Raw genomic sequence first — 9151 nt, 5'->3', positions numbered from 1 at the left:
GGGCAGTACTGTCTGTAGGTGGAAGACTGTGTATGGCTGGGCAGTACTGTCTGTAGGTAGAAGTACTGTTTATAGATGGGCAGTACTGTCTGTAGGTGGAAGTACTGAGTATGCCTGGGCAGTTCTGTCTGTAGGTGGAAGCACTGTGTATAGTTGGACAGTACCATCTGTAGGTAAAAGGAGAAACCTAGCGCAAGTTAGGTTTCCTGGGTTGCTTCATTTTTGGTGAGCTACTGCAATGTAATTTGCAGACGGACTTGGCTGAGGCCTGATGAGAATGCTCAGTTACTGGGGCCGAGATACCATGGGGAGCACTGCTCAGCCCGACTCTCTCCTGCTGTCGGTACAGAACTTTTCAGATCCTCCCCAAGAAACAAGTTTCATATATGTTTGTCTAGGTCATTAGTGAAGAGAGACGTTCATCCGGTGACTCCCAGAAACCTCAGCTCCACATGCCCACTCTTTTGTGCAGCCGATGTTAATTGTGTACATAGTTGGTACCAAGCACTGTGCCAGAGCACTGGGGGTAAGGTGCTCTGATGGAGGCCTGTGTGGGCTTTGCGGGAGTGGTGACAGAGGAAGCTGTTTCTTCTTTTCAGAAGTGGGGTTGCTGCGAGGAAGAGGAGCCGTGGCAAGTGGCTCCTGCCCCACGCTCAACTCCCTGGAACTTTCAGAGCCTGTCTCCACTGCCAGCACCCGTGGAAGTAGGAGTGTGACCATTCAAATCTCTGCAGTATCTGCTTTTGCATTTGGGGGTTAGGGGAGGGACAGGACACTTTTGCCCTACAGGGCCCATTTGACCCGGAGACATTTTAGCTTGACTCTTGGCTTTTGCAGATAGAGGTTAGAGATGCTGTTGGCCAGTGTACAGTGCATAGGGCAACCTGCTCTGCAGAGATTATCAGAGCTTGGTGTTAAAAAATTCTACTCAGGGTTCTGGTGTTGCCCTGTCATGGAGTCACCACGTCTCCACCAATGGCGGAATTCTAGTTGAACACCATAATTATGTAATGTCTCACCTGCAAACGAGAAAGCCAGAGGTGTGTATGTAACAGGAATCTAAGGACTTCAGGAGCCAACAGAGGATAAGGGCTTAGACCACCACTTGGCAGGCAGTGAGACTTGGCTTGCTAAGGTTTGCCTTTTCAACCAGAGAGCTCCACTATGGGGAACACGTTGTAGCATTGGCCCCTGGGTGTACTTTGGTATAAGAACTGCCTGGAGGTTTCCCCTACTCCTTGTGTCAGTATTTCCCACTGTTCCCACCCTTTTGGGTCTAAGGCTTTCAGTAGCTTCGCCTTTCATCCCTTTTTCCCAGGGACCCAAATTTATGTCCTTGCCAGGCCTTCCCCTTGGGGGCTGGGAGTATATTTATGATCTGCCTTAGCTCCTCCATCTATTTCGGGAATGGTGAGGAAGCAGGAAGCAGGTCAGGGGGAGCTGCTGTATCGCTTCCTGACTGCCAAGGCGTCCTCCACCATGAGATTCCGAGGCGGGAGGGAGGCAGGTGGTAGTGCCTGCTCGTAACTCTTCCCTCTGCACCCCCAGCTCATCCCCCAGCTAAGTGCCTACTACATCCAAAATACCCAGTAATTGGGTCACAACACTATCTGCCTGCCAGGAGTCATTTCTGAAAATCAAAGCAAAGACGCAGACTTCTCTCAGTGAGATCTGAAACATCTCTATCTTCTGCTTAACGGCTACTCCAGAAATAGAAACAGAGGAAAGCTGTCTTGTCATCTCAGTTAGGTGGCTGTGTCTTTGTGGCCTGGAACTATATCTTATTTTTACTTTTGTTAAAAGTATTTGGATCCCTCTTACAGGGCAATGAGCCTTTGTGGACTCCATTCAATGGATCAGATTTACTGTTAAATTTTCATAATAGGAGTTCTGGGTTTTGGATGCTGTCAACAGACTATAGAGAATGTAAGAAACCAAGTGTCTTAGTTACTGTTCTATTGCTGTGAAGAGACACCATGACAGACAGTTTCTAAAAGGCGGCATTTAATTGGGGGCTGGCTTACAGTTTAGAGGGTTAGTCCATTATCATCATGGTGAGGAGCATGGCAGGCAGGCAGGCCTGGCGCTAGAGCATTGACCAATAGCTTACATCCTATCTGCAAGATGGAGACAGAGAGGGGGAAGGAGAGGGAAAGAGAGACAGACAGATAAATGGAGAGACAGAAGGACAGAAATAGACAAGCACTGGGCCTGGTGTAGGCTTTTAAATCCTCAAAAGTCCACCCCTGGTACACACCTCCTCCAACAAGGCCACACCTCCTAATCCTTCCCAAACAGTTCCATCAACTGGGGACCAAATATTAAACTATATGAGCCTTTGGGGCCGTTCTCATTCAAATCACCACACTGAGGTTATTTCTAACTCTTTCCCCACAACTCTTGTCTTCTCCTGAATGAGAGTAATGACCTCTTAGTTTGCATCTCTGTTTGGCTTCCCAGAAGCTGGGGACTGATCCCAATGCCCTGTGATGAACCTGACCAGGATGGCCACTCTGTCTGCTTGGAACTCTCATTTATAGAGCTCAGGAACCGCCTACAATACAGTAGGACATTACCAGCAGAGAAGCACTCTGCTTGCTCCCCTGACCAATGCCTACTTTTGGTTGAGTTTCCAGTGTGTCAGGTCTCAGCTCAGTCTCTTCTGCAGCTGTCCCGCTACCTATTTCTCTGCTGTTTAAATTCTTGTCTCCAGCCCCTGTGTGGAACCCTGCCGGTCCCCCATAGCCTCCATTTTCTTCCCACCACCATCGCCACTCTCTGCAGAGTTTGCAGTCATTCTCCAAGTCGCTTGCCCGTTTCTTCTCTGTGCTGTTTCTAAAATGCTCTGCAGGTGTGGGCATGTCTGTCTGCCCATCCAGGAACTCCTTGTTACCTGCAGGCTGCTTGGCACTGAACCCAACACCCTTGGTGATCTACCTTCCCTCTCATGCCCTGGGCTTGCACACTACCATTTATTTGTACAGCGTGCCATGCATTCTTTGGCATTGAACAGAGGGCTTCTGTTGGCTGCATCCATCCCCAGTGGACTGGTTTTCGTCTGTCTGGTATCAGTCTTCCTACAGGAAGTTGCTTACTCGGTGTCTACCTCCCTGTGCATCAGAATCACCCCTGGGCTGGTGAAAACATATCTCACTGGTCCTAGCCCTAGAGTTCCCAGGTCTGTGGTGTGGCTTGATGCAAGTCTACATTTGTCAGGATTTCCCAGGTAGCATCTAAGCTGCTAGACTGGGCTCACACCTGGAGAGCCAGTGGTGTCTATGATCACCCAGGTCAGGGCCTGGGGTTCTTCTCTGTGCTCCCACTGGGGGAATCTCATACCCTAAGTCCTGAGCCCTTTATCTTCATCAGCATTTCTTCCTGGCTTCTGTAGTCTGTGGATCCTTGTGGGATGGTTCTGAATTCCTTTCTATTTGCATTTCCAGTGTTGGAAAGAACACATTTTCTGCATCTGTTGTTTCTGTTTCCTTTCCCTCTCTCCCTCCTCCTTCCCCCTCCTCCCCACCCCTGAATTTGTAAGCAATATACTGTGATGTTAAGGAGGTCAGTATGAGTTTACATATAAGTCATTTTTTTTTTTTTTTGGTTGTTCTAAATTCTAGAATGGTTTGGAAAGAAGCCATTACTGTTTCTAGAACAGAGTTTTCTTGTACTTCTCCAGTGTGACTAACGTGGAAATAAAATGTGTCCAAAAGAAACGCAGAGGACATTCAATTTAGCAAATAGAATTGCATACACATAGTCCTTATATTTAAAAACAAAACCACCAGATCACACTGAATTGAAATTAAGCCATATTTAACTTAGACCATATAACCAAATGCTTAAGTCGTCATTTGTGCAGGCAAGAGGGAGGGCTACTAAACTATCTCCTTCACGTATCCATGTGTTTATTGAGCATATGTTTATTCTGCCTATAGCCTCCTGATAGTCGGCCCTTTGAGCGGCCATGGAGAGTTGTAAGATGCTCTGCTCTCTTTGATGTAGGGGAAGTCTGGGCCACCTTTCAGTGTTCATAGGTGCACTGATCAATGGATTGAAAAGTGAGCTCAAGTAGAAGCCCAGGAGCCATTTTATTAGAGTATAAAAGAAAAACAATCCCAGAGGAGGCAAGCTGTAGAGGTCAGCTGCTGCCTGGAGAAGGGGGATAGAAAAGGGGGATGGAGAAGGGAAGGGAAGGAAGCAGCCATGACGTGTAAGCTGGCATGTGGGTCAGACACCTGGGTGACTGGCAGCCACATGGTGGGGAGAGAGGCTTTAGAGAAAGCAGGGAAGCCTGAAATGTTTGGGGAGAAGCCCAAAGTGTTAAGAAAAGCAGGTTCAAGAAGAAGAAGAAGAGAAGGAAAAATTAACTTTGTTTTGAATGATTCAGAAAGGTGGGCTGACTTAGGACCCTACGCGGCTGCAGCCTCTAAGCCTCTGCATTAGTGGTGAGGTTTGTAGCAAGGAAAAGTACAGTATTTCGTTAAAGAACTGATTCCACCGGCCCCTTTAGCCTGGCTTAAGGTGAGCCCACCCTCGCAGGTCCTTCAGCCAACGTGATTGAAACTAGCCCACTTGAGATGCTAGGTCTCTATCCAAGCCAGCGATTCTGTTTTTCTGATCTAACCTCTTGGTAGGAAATGCTGTGAAAGAGAGGGGTGGTGAGATCCCAGGGCCTAGGATCCTCTTAGATCAGGTGGTGTGACCGGGTGATATTCTTCTGGGTCCTGAGTGACGGGAAATGAAGGCTATGTCAAAAGCCTGGTATGTTTATGCTCCACATATGTGTAACGAGTGTACCCAGTGTAAACTTAAAAGAACATACAAGCAAATGCATAATGAATATAGTGTAAATTAAAAAAATATATATATACGCAAGTAAACCCAAATGAGGAAACAGGGTGACATGGAGAGGAGCCCTTTCAGGCCAGCGGATTGGCTCAGAAGGGCCTTGCTTACAAACCGTCTTCAGAGATCCCTTGGACACCAATTGTGCTCACCTTGTTCTGGTGCCTGCCGTCTGGGTCTGAGCTCGGTACCGCCTCCGGGACTTCTAAAATAGGCTGCTTAGCACATGCTAGTTAGAAATGAAGTGATAATCTTGGTGTCACACCGAGGAACACATGAGCAAAGCAAAAGTAGCTGGGCAAGGCCGTCAGTTCCTTCTGCGAAGAGGCTTGCCAGAACTCAGGTATGCCAGCAAGCGTTCTTGGCCAAGATGGTTTCTGTCTTCTATCCCCAGTGTCGATGGTAACTGTGACCCATCTGTGGGAGCTCAGCTGATGAGAATGGCAGTGTAAGGAAAAAGAAGAAAGGCTCAGGAAATTCGAATCCTTGCTGGGCTAACTACCTATGATAGAAACAACAACAAAAACAACAACAATAAAAACCCATTTCTTATGTGCTTTGGCCTTACTTGGTTTAACAGATTGTAGGTTTTGATTTGAATTGTGGAAATTGTGACGTCATTGCAACTTTCAGGTATGCAGACATTTCTCTGGGTGTCAGCTGCCAACTAAGGGGAAGGCAGAAGGGAGGTGACTGACCTGTGGGTTTCTAAGGGCAAGCACTAAATTTAAGAAATAACTCCCCAACCTGGCTTTTCTACACCACGCTTGGTTCTCTCCTTCCTATTTTCTCTTCCTCCTCGTTCTCTCTCTCCCTCCTTCTCTGCATGGAGTAGCCCCCTTCCTCAGGACTGCATAGCCAAGTGGGCTTGAACTTAACTATGTTAAACTCTTAGACTTCAGACCTCGTTTTACTGTGTGCCAGAATTAGAGGCAGTCAGCTACTATGTATCATGCTCAGCTCTTGAATTGACTTTTAGTCAAGGTATGCTTAGTTTTGATCTTTCGTGAAGTTAGAGTACAGGTGATCTAGGCAGCCATTTTGAAGAGGTTTATTTTCTGATTCCTTACAGTTCTTTGCTATAGCAAGCACAGAAGGGGTCAGGTAGGGGTGAGCTTGCTAAAAACGTTTATTTTCGAGGCTCCTGGGGTGAGTCTTAGAAAGAAAGAAAGTATGTTAAGGTATGGTAGTTAAGATGCCTGATACCTGTAAGTAATCCCAGCACTTGGGAGGTGGAGGCAGGCGGGAGGAACAAGAGCCCAGGACAGCCTGGGAGACATGGTAAGAATAAAAGAACATTTCACTCAGTTATCAGGTGAGTGAAGAGCCTCCGATCCGTGCTGCATTCTCTTCTGCTTAGAGTAGTTTCCGGAAAGATGAAATGGGAGTTTACTTAGAAAAGAATGAAAGGAGCCAGAGCTTGAGGGAACAACCAGAGACACATCTAAGCAGGGCAGGGAGTGAGGAGCAGGGAGGAGCTGGGAGGAAGGAGCATGTGGTGGTGGGGGGAACATGGGGAGGAGCAGGGCTGGGAGGAGCATTGTTTAGAGGAGCATTGCTGGGAGGAGCAGGACTGGGAGGAGCAGGGCAGGGAGGTTCCTTTAGTTCAGGGCTTTAGATTTGGGTGGGCTGTACTCTTGGGTTCCTAGTTTTGTGCTCCTGAAGAGACAGGGACTCTCACAGGGATGATGGTGGTCCTGTAGACTGTTACGGGGGACAGGGTCTCCATGTTGCAAAGCTCTGAGGAAAATCCTGTTGCCTTCATAGTGAGTGTATTATACCGATCTGGGCAGAAAAACCTGTGAGCGATGGTGTGAGGGAGACGGAACTGCCACTGTGCAGGTCATGGCCGTGGGGTCAGCGTCAGCGTCAGTTTCTAAAAATGACTCCCAGAACTGGAGGTTAATTCTACCAAAATAAATACAGGAAGCCCTGCATTCCACCCACTAGCATATCACTGTCTCGTGGATCCAAGTCATCTCCTGCTGCGTCTGGTTTTACTTCCATGTAAATCACCTCACTTTACCAGGCCTAGGTCCTGCTGTTTTTTTAATAAGGAGTGGAATTTCATTGTTTTTTTTTTTTTCCTCCCTTGGTTCTGAGGACCGGAGAATTGCACGAAAGAAACAATTAAAACAACAAGAACAATAAAAAGACCCAGAGCTCATTGATTTGTGGCATTATTATTTTTATTCCTGTAAGAAAGCAGGATTTTCACATCTACGGGACCACGCTGTTTCCCTTTGGGAGAGATAAGGGGGTGGGGCTGGGTGGCTGCATTCAGAGTTTATATAAAGTTTTGCTTAACATTTGTTCCTGGATGAACGTTTGTGAATGTATTGACTTCTTTCTGCAGCGCTGGCTATTGGACAATACCACGATGCCGTGCCAAGAACGGTTTCCTGCTCGAGCGAAACTTAAGGCAGCCTTCACTGGTGTAATAGGAGACTTGGTGGGTGCAGGCTTTCATTACAGCACCTTGATTTTTCCCTCATGTTGACCTTGGGATTAATTTCAAAATGCCTGGCCTTATGCCATCTTGATAGATGCTTATGTTAAAGAATGGGATGGGACGTCCCCTGTGAATGTTCCAAGGTGATCTAACTGTTAACAGTTTGTTTGCATAAAGCCAGCCACAGGAGAGGGATAGGATAGACTCAGAAATAGGCTCTGTCTCTGGGAAGGATAGATAGTGGATGACTTTGTTCCCCCCTCTGTCTCTTTCTTCCTTTCCGAGCTCTGGCAATGAGAAAGGGAGTAAAATGACTATCGTGAGTTTCATCTGAAAGGTATGTTCCCGGGACTGGCTCTCAGAGACTAGTTGAAATGAACCAAACACAAAGGGCCTATGGCTTACTAACCTGGGATAGTCGGGTCACTGAGGCAGAAGCTAGACCTGTGGTTGCTAGGGTGTGGTTGCTAGCTGATGTTCCGTGGGACCAAGGTTTCATCCGGAAGAGACGTCTGGAGGATGGATGCTGGTGACAATGGCCCAGCAGTGTGTATGTGCTTAATTCATCTAACTATACACTTAAAAGTGGTTGAAGCAGTTAAAATTTGGGGGAGGAATTAACTTGCCCAGGACCAAAGTTCCTTTGAGCATGTCCAAACCTCTGGGTGGCCTGCACCTGAGCCTGGAGCTCTAACGGCTGGGGAGGGGACGGATAGTACTCACTTGTCACTTGACCTGGACACCAAGTTCCTGTCCTTTCAGAAAGCTTTCTTCTGTGGGGAAACTCATCCAGACCAGGCTTTAGATGCAGATGATCTGGGTTTAAAGGAGCAGCCAGAGCTGCAGTTTAGTTTCTCCACCCATGAGATACTGGCACGAAGCGGAGCTGGTGGGCGGGTCTGCTGTGGGCCTGTGAAATGTGTGCTCTGCAGTAGCCATCAGCATGGCCAGCATACTGAGCTTCTCTTTTGAGTTTTTCTTTTCTTGTTCAGATGGTCATCGGGTGCGTTTTTGTAACTGGGTTACCAGTGATGGTCCTTAGTTAGGATTAAAACAAAAGGAAGTTTTTTTCTTTCTCTCTAAAGACTTATTTATGATTTATTACTGTTTTGTGTGTATGGGTGTGCATGCTTTGTCTGTGGAGTGCTTTTGTGTTGAGCCTATCCATGGTGACCGGAGAGGGCGCCAGATTCCCGGCAACTGTAGTTACAGATGCTTGTGAGCTGCCTGATGGGTGTTGGGAATCAAACCTGAGTTCTATGGGCAAGCAGCCAGTGCTTAATCTTGAACCATTTCTCCAGCCAAGATATTTTCTTTTTTAAAAGGCTCATAGAAAGAGGTTTGTACTATACTTTGTATTCAGTTACCCGGTTTGGTTTTTTTTTTTTTTTTAATTTTTAATTGGGTTTGTTATTCCCCCTTGATCGACTGTCAGTGTGGTACCATGGTTCATAGTTTGGTAGGCTTAGAGGATTTGTAGGTTAGGGTTTGATTTTGGGTCACACGTGGTCAGCATGATGCCTGTACCAGTCTTTTGCATATTGTTGCCCAGGCTGCCTTACAACTCTCTGTGCAGCACAGGCTGGCCCTAAACTCATGGCAATACTTCTGCCTCAGCCTCTTTAGCAACGTGAGCTGCTTGTTCTTTAATTAAAAAAAATATATATATTTACTTATTTGTTGCGGCCTGCCCGCAGTCCACAACACGAACGGTTCAACTGAGAATGGCAGTTCGAACTGAAAAGAGAGGAATCTAGACGGGGCGGAAGAAACAATGGAGCCAAGACAACAAACATTCTGATCAAGGCTCAATTTTACTATTTTTAGACACTCAGTTATAAAGGAAGGGGG

The 9151-nt window shown here is 47.0% G+C and overlaps 1 protein-coding gene across 13 annotated transcripts in view; it reads left to right on the top strand.

Annotated features, from left to right (window-relative positions):
* Apbb2 (amyloid beta precursor protein binding family B member 2) overlaps positions 1-9151 on the top strand; it is a 326762-nt gene that overhangs the window by 8236 nt on the left and 309375 nt on the right. Inside the window, exon 1 of one of the 13 annotated variants that reach the window (XM_029477227.1) lies at positions 7177-7300. The exons of the other annotated variants lie outside the window; for them this stretch is intronic. The gene's annotated coding sequence lies outside the window, so the exon portion shown is untranslated. Of the gene's footprint in view, positions 1-7176; positions 7301-9151 lie in introns of those variants that run through there. 13 annotated transcript variants of the gene reach the window in all.

Source organism: Mus caroli, chromosome 5, assembly GCF_900094665.2.
Source record: "Mus caroli chromosome 5, CAROLI_EIJ_v1.1, whole genome shotgun sequence".
In the NCBI taxonomy this organism is placed as follows: domain Eukaryota; kingdom Metazoa; phylum Chordata; class Mammalia; order Rodentia; family Muridae; genus Mus; species Mus caroli.
The sequence above is the reverse complement of the archived record's forward strand: the minus strand, read 5'-3'. Positions and strand labels throughout refer to the sequence as shown.